The sequence below is a fragment of the Taudactylus pleione genome, unplaced genomic scaffold (assembly GCF_031769625.1).
Source record: "Taudactylus pleione unplaced genomic scaffold, aTauple2 ptg000051l, whole genome shotgun sequence".
Classification (NCBI taxonomy): domain Eukaryota; kingdom Metazoa; phylum Chordata; class Amphibia; order Anura; family Myobatrachidae; genus Taudactylus; species Taudactylus pleione.
In genome coordinates, this window is record NW_028284453.1 from 1,809,423 (window position 1) to 1,824,154 (window position 14,732).

General features: G+C 42.4%; 1 pseudogene; it reads right to left on the bottom strand.

The window, feature by feature from the left end:
* Positions 1 to 11,519: 11,519 nt before the first annotated feature.
* LOC148535440 (uncharacterized) lies at positions 11,520 to 12,899 on the bottom strand (annotated as a pseudogene).
* Between the last annotated feature and the right edge of the window lie 1,833 nt (positions 12,900 to 14,732).

Genomic DNA, 14,732 nt, shown 5'->3' on the forward strand with positions numbered 1-14,732 from the left:
AATTGAGGGGAAGGGTCTGGCTGATTGAAAAATGGGGAGGGTCTGGCTGAATGACAGGGGGGTCTGGCTGATTGCCAAACATGGAGGGGGTCTGGCTGATTGACAAATGGGGGTAGGGTCTGGCTGATTGACAAATGGGGGTAGCGTCTGGCTGATTGACAAATGGGGGAGAGTGTCTGGCTGATTGACAAATGGGGGAGGGTGTGGCTGATTGACAAACGGGGGGAGATTCTGGCTGGATTACATGGTGGGGGTCTGGCTGAATGACACAGTGGGGGTCTGGCTGATTGACAAACAGGGAAAGGTCTAGCTGATTGCTGAACAAGGTCTGTCTGATTGACACATGGGGGGGTCCGGCTGATTGACACACGGGGGAGGCTGAGGGACACAAGAGGAATTGAGGCTGAATGACATGGGCAGGAGGCTGTAAAGGCAGGAGGCTGGAGTGACGGGGCAGAAGGCAGGAAGCTGGGGAGATGGGGCATGAGGCTGTAAAAGAAAAGAGGTTGGAGAGACACAAGGGGCTGGTGGAGATACATGGGGTACAAGTCTGGTTGAACCTCTGTTATATTATGATGACATTCGTTTTATTTGTACACAAACAGGCATCTTCTGGACCATGTGATCTACTACATGGATAGTGAATACCAACTAAAGAGACCCCATCTGCCCAGAGAGGATCAGTTCCTTCAGAGGTTCCACGTTGCAGAGAAACCACCTTACAGGTAAGGTGTATTTGGAACAAAATGTAGTAATTCAACTCCAAACTCACGGACACGTTTTACAGCAAAATGCATTTTTTCCCTCGCATGCTCATGATTATGGGAGATGGTGGGGGAAAAATATATATATTTTTTAAGTTAGCAATGCTTGGACAAAGTACCGAACCTCTCGAACACCTTTGACAATGAATAATCAGGCACTTTGAGGCATTTAAAGAGCACAGTATGGCCAATACTAACATGACCGTTTTCAAGTGAATTTCTCTAATATGTTAAAAAATTGGTTAAATTATGTGGGACAGGTACCTCCTAGTGAGCACCCCTCAGTTTCCCTTCCCTCTCCCTCCCTGTAACATCTACTCATTGTTCCTGCTCTCACTGTCCCTGTAACTTCACCTCAGTGTCTCTGCTTTCACCCTCCTTGTAACTCCACCTCAGTTTCCCTACCCTCAAAAGTGACAAATTGGGGACATGTCATGGGGACACCCCCCCCCCGCAGTTTGCCACGGCCCGTTTCCAGGAGCGCGCGCAGCAATGCCCTTTCCACACTCAGTGACCTGCACTTCAAATATCATTGCATTATTAGTGATGTCACTGATTACATGGCTCAGAGAAGTAAATATTATAATGGGGGGGGAGGGGGCGCATTTTGAATGCTCGCACTGGGAGCCAGATTGGCTAGAAACTGCCCTGTCCACCTGTGGCTCTTTTAAAATGTGTCAGAGTAATGACTACACCTGTGCACCTGCTGGGTGACTTACAAAAAGTGAACTGTGTGGGGTCCTGAAGGTCGAGTTTGAGAACCACTGTGCTAATGTATGAGCACAGCTACAAAGTGAAATACAGTAAATTGTGTGAGTAGTGGGTGCTGGAATTAGTTATTATTTAAAGAATGTTTAAAGTGGATAGATGTTTGTTCGCTATATAGCGAAATGCCTGCTATTTTGAGTGACAGAAGGAGGCGTATGTGGGTGGTAACAGGGGAAGGTGCTTGAAAACGGGGAGTGGAAATCAGAATGCAGGCGTGCTTAAAGGTCAAAACGGGCGTTTTATGGGTGTGCATAATTAATACAGCAGCGTCATTGACCACGTCACTTGGTTGTTTTATAGTCAGAACTGCTCGCAATATAGCGGTAGGAAAAACCAGCCACAAGAATAGCGAGCAGTTCATACGCTGTTCGATGTACTCGATTAATCTAATAAATAGCGGACATGACGTATGGTGCGAGTGGCCAGGGGGCGTATTTTTCAAATAAACGTTCGCATGTTTTGTTCGCTCGTTCAGACATGGAGGCGTGAACAGACCGCAAGGAGCGAACGGTTCATTTGAACAGCCACCCCCTTTTTCTGAATGAACGACCGCAAATAGCGTCCGGCTCTGAATCAGGGCCACAGTACATACAGCAGGTGTTAGTGATGGAGAATTAGTTATTTCACATAGGTATGTATTATGATTTCCTTCAGAAGGAGTTTTGGATTTCAGGATGTTCTCCTTCACCTTAACTCCGGCGTAACTCCGTCTTAGTTATCAAATTGTAATTACACTTACTATAACACTTTGAATCTAACACTGACTATAGCAGCCTACATCTATGCAGCCTTCATAGTCACTAATAAGTATATGTACATACATGTGTCTATAGCTCACTGATTGGGAACCATCTCCCAGTACTCAACACACACTAGATTGAGATGCAATAAAGTCTAAAGCCGCATACACACTACACGATGTGTGTATGTGGCTATAACGTACTCAGCGGGCACGGTGGGGGTGCCGGCATTGGCAAGTATATACACACATGCCGATGCTGGCCCGCAATGGACAATGGCGGCGGGGGGGAGGGGAGAGGAGCCATGCTGCATTCAACTCACGATAACCCCAGATTAGGCTGCATGTATAGCCGACTGGGGTTATTGTAAATGACCAGTGGGAGCGCGCATCACTGGTTGTTTTTCGCAAACACACTTGCCGATATTTTGAACACTTGAACAATAACAATATCATTATTGTTCAAAATATCATCTAGTGTGTACGATAAACAAATGGTGAGAGGGGAGTAGACCATCACAGATTCACAATAAATTCCAAACTTCAGTTATAGCAATGGCTGCTAATATACAAATAGTTGCAAATTACCTAAAACAATTTTTCAAAGCTGTCCGATTGCACTCAAGGTAGCAGCATCTGATGGGAACAGTAGTTGCAAATTACCTGTATTAATTGAGAGAAATTCCTGAGAGTAGTAATTATTATTAGTCACACATGTGTCACTTTGATTATCAGGTTGCATTTACTGTAATTTGCTCTTTGCAGGATCATCTTTTGTAAAAAGGTAAAAAGTGGTGCGCCCTTTAACCAGGGATAATAAGTGGATTAATAGCAGCAGACAACAAAAGGGATACTGCCAGAACCCCTTAAGAAAGACAAATGGACAAAAAATATATGTCTGCGGCGCTTATAACCACTATTAAAATACTCCTTAGAGGCTGTTAATCACAGTTTATTAGCAACATAATACATTAAAATAACATAAACAAAATAGAACTGCAGTTCTCAGGATAATAGATACACTGTTAAATCAACTGACAAAAATGTAACAATCAGTGCACTGAATGATAAATTGAAATAAGCATCCAAAAAATTGTCCCAACTGATAAAGTTTCTGAAAAATGACTCATGAACAATAAAGAGATGTCCTGTTGATCAAAATATGAGTACATAACTTTTCTCAGTAAAAAGATGTATATATACACACCATGTATGTATTGGTGTATTAGTAGCTTGTCCCCATATCCAGGGGGTTATTATCCGACAAATGGAACTGAGCAGTAATATCACTCACCACTCCCTTATGGTGGAATAGCATAGATTTCCAGAAATCCTGACTTGCAATTAACCCTTGGTTAGTAATCTGGTGCAATGCACCTCCTGTAGTATTGGAGTGGATAATAATTAAAGCATGGTGAGCCTCCAGTAATTAGAAGCCTGCTGATGATTCCACACACTGTGCCAGCAGAATAAACACCAACAAAGCACGGTCATCCTCCGGCATAGAACAGCCCGTCAATGACTCCATGCTGTCACCTCCTCGCTCTCAGGCCCCCGCCCGGCACAGTGACCGACGGAAGACCCGGACAGCAACACCAGCGGCTGCGCAATCAAAACCAAGGTGAGTGAGCTGGTTATAAGTATGTTGCAGCGGCTGAATGGAAAAGTCCAGTGGAGATAGCCTTAACGTATCCCAGAATTACTGCAGAAACTATGATGTTCCCTTGAACAAAAAAAAATCCTACCAGTAAAGAGAGTATTTTGCAATTGAAGAGTACTGAGTATTAAATGTATCACAATAATAAACCATAAAAATGAAGGACGGGAGGTTGGGCAATGGGGGCACTGTAGGCAAGGTGAAATTTTTACTTTATATACATCAAAATCCTTTATACTACACTATGGTCCAGATTTAACAAGTGATTTTCCTATTATCACTCGTTACTAATCTTAAATGGTGCTCTAGCCAATCAGCTCCTAACTGTCATGTGTTTGAAAAATGACAGTTAGGAGCTGATTGGTTGGAGCATCAGTTAGGATTCATAATGAGTGATAACAAGAATATCACTCGTTGATAAATCTGGGCCTTTGTACTGTATTACATTTTCCTACACATAAAGATTAAAAGCTTTGATTGAATAAAAGTTCCTATAAAAGTCAAAGTCTAAAGGTGCCCACTCACATAGCGATTTTTTTCCCGATCTGGCCAATTCCAACACATTGGAACGACAGATCGGGTAAAAAAATGCCCAAATCGTGAGTCCCCACTCACGATCGCGATGTGATGCGCGCCCCCGCAGGTTGCACATCGCATCTTCAGATCTGCCGTGCTGTACTGCAGATCTGACAATCTAGACACAAATGCACTGTTAAAAACTCTGGTTGCAGGAGATCGGATGAAGATTGGACAGCATATCATGTGCAAATCGTGTGCATATCGTGTTCCGAGCTGCTGGGTAGAGTTTCAAGTGAAATTGGACACATCGCCGGATCGTGAGTACATCGCTATGTGTGTGGGCACCCTAACTAAGTCCAGGGAGTCCATCTAATTATCATTTTGTACTCTCTGCACTATGGACCTGATTCAGCAAGGAACAGAACTGCTAATACGCACGCAATCGGCCATTTTTTTGCGTACTGCGCATGCGTATGCTTCGGAGCGCACATGCACAAACCGGCCGCTGCGATCAGGACTGCAGTGAATATGTAGACCCACCGCAGAGTGATTGACAGAAAGTGCCATTTGTGGGTGGTGACGGGGAGGTGATGTGCAAAATGTTGGCATGCCAGTGCGTTTCAACGCCGTTGCATAAGTTATCCACTGCGATGCCATATGCAGCCTAAGGACTGATAGCGTGCGCTGAGGTTAGCAATCCTGAGTAAGGTCTGACCCTGTGCAAGTGTGCGTGAGGCTGCGATGGTACTCCATTGTACTGATGGCTTTGCAGTCTTGCTAAATATTACAGATGTGTGTGAGGTAAAGTAGGCGTCCTTATGTTGAACTGCGGCTGCATAGCGACCTCAATGAATTTGCATACTATCGCAGTGGAAGTATTAGCATTTTAATTTGCAGTTGTGATCCATAGTGAATCAGGCGCTATATTTGTTATTTTCCTTCAAACGGTGAACTATTTAGGTTAATTAGAGATACACCCAAAAGAAGACCCTTTTCATAACAATTTATATTATCTTACCATGGAAGCTGCACATATATAACCTGCAACAATTTCTACATTCAGTGTTTCATTGTAGCACATTTAAAACTGTAGCGCCCACCCACAATACGTTTTCTATACTCTTCACGTGCATTGTGATTTTAGTATTTACCAACACAAACAACTGTACTGAGAGCCTGCACTGACACAATTGTTAGGTCATTCTTAAACCTTAAACATAATAGATCAACAAAGATCAGGAATATTCAGAAACATATGTATAAGCAGAGTATGGCAGCTGTACCATATAGACAGTATATTGTATTGTGTTGCCAACACAAGTACAGAAGAAGAGATTGCCTGGGTGTACTGGAAAATGGACAGCACTGGTCCTCAGTTAGCTCGTAGATATATACAGTAGTTCTGTATTCCATGTCAGAGTGCATGTGGGAAGTAAATAGGACTAATCATACAAACAGAGCTGGTACAGTTCTGAGATCAAATGTCTAGGAGGATCTTAAGGGGGTTAAGAATGCGTTGGAGGTCTGCAAAGGATCGCACTCCATTTGAGTCCACCAGCATTCAAGGCTAAATGTTCAGATAGAGCAGATACCAGTTCAGTCTTAAGGACTGGATCATTCAAAAGAAGTTCCTTGAACCACCAGGGAGGTACAGAATATAACTGTAATAAAATCTGGATCTGAGCATGGTCATAATATGTGATTTGACCAATTGCATTAACTGAGTATAAATGTAGATGAATCTGTTCTACTTGGAAATAATTTATCCTGAAAGATGTGGAGAGAGGTGGAGTAATATGTGTAATCCCTTACCTGGGGATGGTGTATTTTTCAAACATTGACCAGCTGCTGACCATGAAATACAGATGTGTCCTCTTGCTTCTTTGCTGCTCGTGCTGCAAACGTGTGCATGCATTGCGCCATGCGATTAGCCGTGTGCTGCGTTCGCACCAGGCAATCCCATGGAGTCTCGGGTGCAAATGCTGCACGCATACCCGTTCGCAGGTGTGTGACTCACGCCAAGTGTGGCGCAATTTGCCGTGCAAGCGGCAAAGATGCAAGAGGACATACCTGTAGGTGGCACACTCAACAACAGGGGTGATGAACCCTTTTTCTGCCGAGGGTCATTTTGAAATATATAACATTATTTGCGGGCCCAGTGCAGGCCATGCCCCCTCTGTGTGATGTCACACGGGGACGGGACCACAATCGCCAGTGATTACAGCAATGCCTGGAGCATCCTGAGGATGCTCCGGGGAGCTGTAAGGGAAGTGGTGTGACCGTCTGAAGCATCCTAAGGACGCTCCAGGCGGCACTGCTGCATAGATTCTGGCTGCAGGGTGCCATTCTAGACACCCTGCTAGCCAGATTAGGCTAGCAGAAAAAAGCTCTGAGGGCCAGACCAAATGATTCCGAGGGCATTATATGGCCCTCAGGCCTGAGGTTCCCCATTACTACTCTACAATGACAATGCACCGGAAACTGGGAGGCGATTAAAGAACAAGGAATAGCAGGATCCAAAATGTAATTGTCACCGCCAGTAACTAAGGACCTCTCTCAATGGTTCAAGAAGCTGTAGCATTCTTGACAGGAACTGTGGTTTACACTGATTTGGGGAGTAAAAGGTTAAAAAAATTAATTTAGAGACCTGACACCTTCTTCAAAAATGCAATGAGAGATCTCAGTAAGGGGAAACTCTCAGGAGATTCAAATTGCAACCACCTTAATAAAACCTGTAGAAGGAAAATATTATAAGTGATTGCATTCAGTAAAGTAGAAACCTTATAAGAATCTGCAAAGACATGTTAGAAACCTGGAATGGAAGAAGAAATAGAAATGTTATATAAATATGAAATGAAACAAAAACTCAAACCAATTAGACAAAAAATCAGGGCTAAAAGACATCAATAAATATACTGATAGGAGATTATACACCGTTGATAAAGAGGTCAGATATAATGTATAGAGGGCCATCTAGGAGAGTCCAGAGTAAAGGTGGGTACACACTTTGCGATATCTCTGCAAATCAATTGATCTGCAGATATATCTGCAGATGATGGTCGTTCATACACACTGAATGACCCTCATCTGCATGCTGCAGCGGATCGAGCCGGACTGGGGGTGGGTAGGGGGCATGGCCTAATCGCGGAAGGCGTGGCCACGCCCCCTTCAAAGAAAAAAAAACATTTGCCACTTAGAAGACTGTAAGGAAGAAACAGGCACCCACAGGCATCATTCAGGATGTAATATTTGACTTCTCTGGATGTTGTGAGCAGGGCCATAACTAGGGGTGTGCAAGCGGTGCAGTAGCACAGAGTGCAACGCTCTGTGGGTGGCACCACCACTCACCCACAGCTCCTGCATCTGGCTAGCATGGTGCCTTTAACGGCACCCTGCTGCCAGAATCTCTGCAGCAGTGCCACCTGGAGCATCTTTAGGACTCTACAGTCACAACTGAGGATGCTCCGGGCATTGCTGTAACCACCCGCTCTTGGTGCCGGATGCAGGCCATGCCTCTACCACATGGCATTATAAGGAGGGGGCGTGGCCTGAACCAGGCGCCGGGACGGCTAGCTATGGCACTGGTTGTGAGGATGGGTTTTGCTTCTTTCTTCGCACTGGTTGGAACAGGATAACATTATTGGGATTGGACCTGGACCTTGGACATCATCAGGGACATCCCTAATATGGAGATTGGTGCAAAACCCTCTATTATTAAGATCTTCCAAACCACATATCTCAGCTTTAAGTATTTGGCCATATAGAGAAACAGTATCATGGAGTTTTACCTGAAAATCCACTGTAATCTCAGTCTGTTTCTCCTCATCAGTCAGGCGGTGGGTGACTTCGGAAATGTCCACTTGCCATGTGGTTATCTCTGTTTTCACAATTTTTTTAAGACTTCTCTCCAACTCAAGAAAACCTTGTTTAGAAGGGAGGTCTTGTTTAATTGGCAGGGAGCAGATGTGGGTGAATATGTCTTCCAGGTTAGCCTCATGCCCCCAGTCGACATCCAAGAGGGCAGAGGAAAGCTATATATCCAGTGCCATCTAACTATTGAGGATATGCTGTAAAGGGTTGAGTAGCCTCTAGCCAAGTATCAATGTTGGAGTCAGATAACGGAACAAGTTTGGTTGCGTCAAATCATCACACAATTTCCATTTGCCGTTTTTGCCAACTCTTCTTACACTTCCCCAGTCAGGTTACATAAGAAAGAAGCAGTTATAAAAAATAGCATTTACATAGCAAAGCAGGATCTAGGACAGCAGACACTACACATTGGGTTAGGTAAGGGGATGATGGGGGGTCAGGGTGTGCAGACAAAAATGTGGTCAGGCCAGATGTAACAAAGGATGATTGTCAGATGCAATAGAGCATGTTACTTACTACACTATGGGCTGAATTTAATTAGGCTGTGAAAACGGGTTATCGGTGATAATTTATCGCTGATTACGTCATTTTCGCCATTTTCACTTATCCCTATATTCAATATCAAGCAGGTGCGAATAGTCTTTGTTATAAAGCGGGGATAAGTTTTTACCACTGAATAGGTGGCGAAAAAATTGGGGTTTTGGGGTGCAGACTTAAAAAAAAGTACCCTGCAACCCTTGGAATGTCCCCTAAAGTTTTTCTGTGTCAAAAAATTAAATAAAATTTCCTCAGGACACCCCAAAAAAGGTACTTTTTATTTTGGGGTTGATTCTAAAAAATTTGGGGGACAAACTTCTAAACTAGCGAAATCGACTCTGGAGGGGTTCCCAAGTATGCGGAAGGTGTTTTTTAGAAGGCGGGTGATTGCGGCAAGTGGATTTTTAATGAATTTTTAAAGTACGCTTTAGGAACTTAAAAATATGCTTGCACCCATTTTCATGTGCCCCAAATTTGATGGGACTAGTTGTTTTTTAAAAAAAAATGAAGCTAAATGCTATTCTTTACCACTTCTTTAAAGAAGCATAAAAGCACCTGTCGGGACAGTTTAAGGACCCCTAATACCTTTAGCAGGCCAAATTGGGGGTACCCATAGTGATCCCTCATGTCAGACCATCTTTTGGGAGGTGACAGGCTGATTTCCCCAAAAGTGACAGGACTTTTCAATACTTACCTTTCCGATGGGTCCCGTTTTTGCCGATTCCTTCTTGAATACGGGGATATGCGTGCACGCGCCCGATACTTTATCCCCAGGAAAACCTGCGATGACGGCGAAAAGTCCTACCTCAGACTTTTTGCCTTAAATTGAATTCGGCCTTATGAGCGCCTTCCTGTTCTATTCTTCTCTATTATGATTTCCATTCCTCAGCTGTCAAGGTTCTACAGGAGGAGCTGCTAAATTTATTGTATTCATAAATGATTTAAGGTTAGCTAATGATACTGTACTATACTATACTGATGGTATAGTTCATCATGACAATAAATTAATGATTATTATTACATTGAGTTTTTTTTCTGATATTCTTAGTTCACATTAATGTAGGTTATTGAGTATACATAGAAGCTATATTATCCCTTTTATGGTGATTATTGATGTAATAATCGCTAGTCTCTATTAGCGCTGCAAGTCGCTTAAGAAAGAATTGCTTTCCAGTCCAATCATGAGGTTCCAAAGCACAAAAACTTATTTATGTAAAGAAAAAGTAACACGGTGAAAGATTCAACAACTAGAGTAAAAAGCAATCAATAATAGTACAAGCCGATACATATGCATGGGCACTGGTCCCAGTATACAGTCATCAATCCAGAAGTCTGTGATCATCAAAGAGGATGTCTGAACACTGGGATCGGGACGCAGTTTATATACCTTACAGTGTTCTACATTAACAAAGGAACTAGTTTACAGGTTTCCATTGGTTCTTGCTTCTGGATTTTCTTGTCATTGGTTGTTTCATACGGTGTCATCATGGGCATGTCCCGGTTCTCCAACAGTCTCTTTGTGTAGTTTTCCCGCTGAACAACTGATTAATACTAGCTACAACACTGCATACTGATAATAACATTCTATGCAATAAATCCCTATCATCCATAACTAGCGGACGCAAGATGCGACTCCTTTGCCGATAGGAACGGGAGTCAGCAAATAAACAGGGATTTAGTATGATACCAAACATGACATGTCCACTATGTTCTAAACCTTAGATCTCATTTAAGTACATATTACATCATAATTGTTAGTGTAAAAATACCTTTAATAACACTTGGTTATGAACTATAATGTGTGGGAACCATCTTGCACATATGCGTTTGCATATGTGCGTCTGTGTGTTAAAATAGCAACTATACACATATAATGAGTGTCCATGTGTGACTATGTGCGTATGAGCATCCGTGTATATAAGCATATATACATTTATATGTGTATCAGTGTATGTGTGTGTTGTGGATTTGCAGTTAGCGCATCAGATTGTGCGACACAAAGTAGTGTCGTGGAAACGCATCAGACCATAGATGACCAGATCATCATATAATAATTTGTGAGTGATCATATTCAATTATTTTACTTCGACAGTCAATCCTTTGATAGCTAACTTAAAACTATCACCTTCTAATCTTAATCTTTCTAGTCATGCATAATAATGTATTATTCAATGTTCTAGGCGTGGTGACACAATTTGGTCATGGAACCGTCACTAATGCATTTCAAGAGAGGGTAAAACAACCCTTATATGCACTCAGCGGATCTACAGGGGACAATTGGTAATATGTGGGACCTCATCAAACCTATAAAAGGAAATTTGGGGGACCTAAGACTACATTATCTAGGATGTTTAATGGAAAATTTACAATAATTATTATTATACATGACTTGGCCTATTGACATATTATGATATGATGGCACATTCAATTTCAGGGTTGTAATACAGTTCTTCATTAACCTTAGTATCTATGCCATCACCACTCACCACCATCAAAATTTCATTTTCACGATTTACCCTGATGTTCCATTTTCCACTTTTTACCACAGTAAGAACACATCTGACACATAAGCCAATTACTAAGATGACAACAAGTATAAGAATAAGAAGCTTACCTACACTAGCTACCATCTCCTGTACTTACTCTCCCAGACCAGCAAACCATTTTACAGGTTTAACCAAGAGAACCATTTCTCTACCTTTACCTCTGTCTCATATAGCGAAATATTATGATTCTTCCGAAACTCCCACTTCAGTTGTAGGATTTCATCCATTTTCCGGTCTATCACCTTTTTGGGGTCATTAGTATTATTGGTGATGTACGTGCAACACTTGACACCAAATTGGGTGGCCAAAGTCACACAATACCCACCAGTAACAGCTGTCAGGTAGTTTAACAGTAACCTATGTTGTACCAATTCCTGTTTATAAGCCTGTAGCAACTTACCAGTATACTTGAAAGTGTCATCATACATCTTGATGATATTGTCTATTAATTTAGCCAGGTCTTGGATATATCTAAAATTTAAAGTTCCCCAAGTGATCCTGGCGGGATCTAATGCTACCAAAATTTGGAAGCCAGTTGTTTCACTAATCAACTGTGTGGCTATATGTTCTTCACCAGGAATCATATTTCTTTTGTCACAATGTTCATACTGTGTGTGTATGTATGGGGGTGGTGCGGTGTTATGGATACCTATCATTTCATCATGTGTAAGGGTCATAATTTCTGGTACCACCTTTCCAAGATAACATAAACCTTCAGAACTCGGAGAGAGCCACTTGTACGCTTTCCTTCCACATATAAAATACACATCATCTGGGAGAATGTAAGGAATAGAATGCATCATTATCATAGAACACATTATTCTAACAAAGGATCCTGTCCCTATTTCTCTGATTTGACTGGTACATGTTTCTGGCTGTATAACATTTGCACAGTATCCTAATGCTACTCTGCCAACCATTAATTTTATGTAACTACATGTGTACCGATACCGGAAGTCTCTCCCACTTGCAATAATACTGCATACAAGTTCAGAATTGATAGGCTCATTATCTGCTCGGTGTGAAAAATTCATTGTCTGATTGTTCCCGATCACCTCCCAATTTCCTGGTTTTCCGAAATTTGTGACATTTAAGCATACCAGGGATCTATCTACATGGTACTTGTAGAGCTTAAGACTAGGGGATCTAGATATATTAAATTTCTTGTCCACCGTTCTTCCCCCATGTAATTCGAGTACCTCAGCTAATTTTAATGGGTATGGCACTAATCCTGAATTACTATGTCCTTGAGGTACTTATGAGCACATCCAACATTCAGTCTGGTTTAAGACCTTACCCACTAAGGAATGGTAATCCTCAAAAGGATGCCCGCCCACATACAGGTTATTCTTGGACTGGCATCGTTGGATGCATTTCTCAACAATCAGGGACTCGCAGTATTCGCAAGTACAATATTCATCAGACAATAACCCATCACACTGTCTCCGAGTTACATGGCTAACAGATCTCTTAACAATTCCTGTACTGAATTTGACCATATACCGCCCTGATTGTTTTATCGCTCTGTGTCCCGACCCCACTCCATCGACATAACTGTCGGCCTCTCTCTCCGTCATCTGTCCTCCATCACAGAAACAGGAAATCCCAAAACAAATGAGGATGATGAGAACCCTGGAAGGAAGCAAAAACACAAACCCAGCCCGCCACTCCATTGCTGGAATAGTGGTCTGCAAAATTTATATAGCTCAGATGTTCCACTGCAGTCTCTAGCTCTCCCGAAACAGGCTTGCAATTGACAGGTCCACGTTATCTGTCTTGACTCCGCCTTGTACCTCCTTCGGATAGTTGACCTTTCTGCAGTGAGTGGAATTGACCCAGGTATCTCTTTCCATTACCTTTAACGATGTGGTACTTGTAATAAAAACACCTGATACGGACCTTCCCACCAGTCTGTCAAACAACCTGAGCGTAAGAAATTTCAGATCATAACATATTCTCATGACAGTTTGTTTCTGGCATATCATGTGACAACATTTTCAATTTCTGTTGCTGCTGTTTCAGCTGTTTACTCATTTGTATAAGATATCTCACAGTAACCTCATTATTACTCTTCAAATCATCCTATGGACTTACAATCAAATGAGGTTGTCTCCCAAATAGTATCTCAAAGGGGGACAGATTAAGAGGAGATCTAGGAGTGGTTCTGATGCTATGGAGGATGAGCAGTAAGGCTTCTGGCCATCCTAATCCAGTTTCAGCCATGATCATACTTAGTTTATTCTTAATAGTACCATTCACTCTCTCCACCTTCGCACTGGCTTCTGGTCGGTAGGGGGTGTGAAGTCTACTATTGATACCCGTAAGCTTACACATGTTCTGGAAAACATCACCAGTGAAATGAGTACCCCTATCACTCTCTATGATTCTAGGGATACCGTATCTGCATACAAATTCCTGAACAATCTTTTTAGTAGTAGACACAGCAGTATTAGTGGCAGCTGGATATGCCTCTACCCAATTAGAAAATACATCGGTACAAAGTAACTAATACATACTTGAGATTTCTGCAAGGTGGTAATCAGATGAAGTCAATTTGTATTACCTGAAAAGGACTGTCTGTCAGAGGGATATGGGATGGCTCGGTAGGGAATGTCCTCCCGACATTTTTCCCCAAACAAGTCAGACAGGACATTGCTATCTTTCCAACTTGAGAAGAAAAGCCTGGTGCACACCAATATGCTCAGACCAACTTGCACATACCTTCTTTTCCCAGGTGAGTCAGACCATGCGCTGCCTCAGCCAAGCTTGGGTAATATGCCTTGGGAGCAACAGGCCTACCTTGTCCATCTCTCCAGAGTCCGGAGGACTCCTGAACACATCCCTTCGATCTCCAGACTGCCTTTTCCTGTAGGGAACACAAATTTTGCAGCTCAATTAATTTCTGCGTGTCTATTATCTGGAAGACCATCACTTTATCAGTATCACTCTGCTGCCCATTTGGCAGCTTCATCTGATGTTATTGCCCATTGACACCAGGTCTTCTTCACATGTGTGGGCTTTGTATTTGACGACAGCTACTGCCTTTGGTAACTTTCGTCCATGAGTTTCACTGCAGATATGGATTTATTAAACAGAATAAAAGATGGAGTGATATACCATGAATGTATGTGTGTGAAGTGTGCATGTGTGTGTGTATGGGGGGAATATATGATATACTGTATGTTTATTTTAAGGGAATTTTAATTATTCACCTGCACTTCCAGCCCAACTCATGGTCTAGAGATAAATTGTGGAGAGCAATCTATCAGAGAAAAAAATATATATTTTTTTTGTGCATGTATGTGCTTGTGTGTGGGTGGAGTTTCATGGTA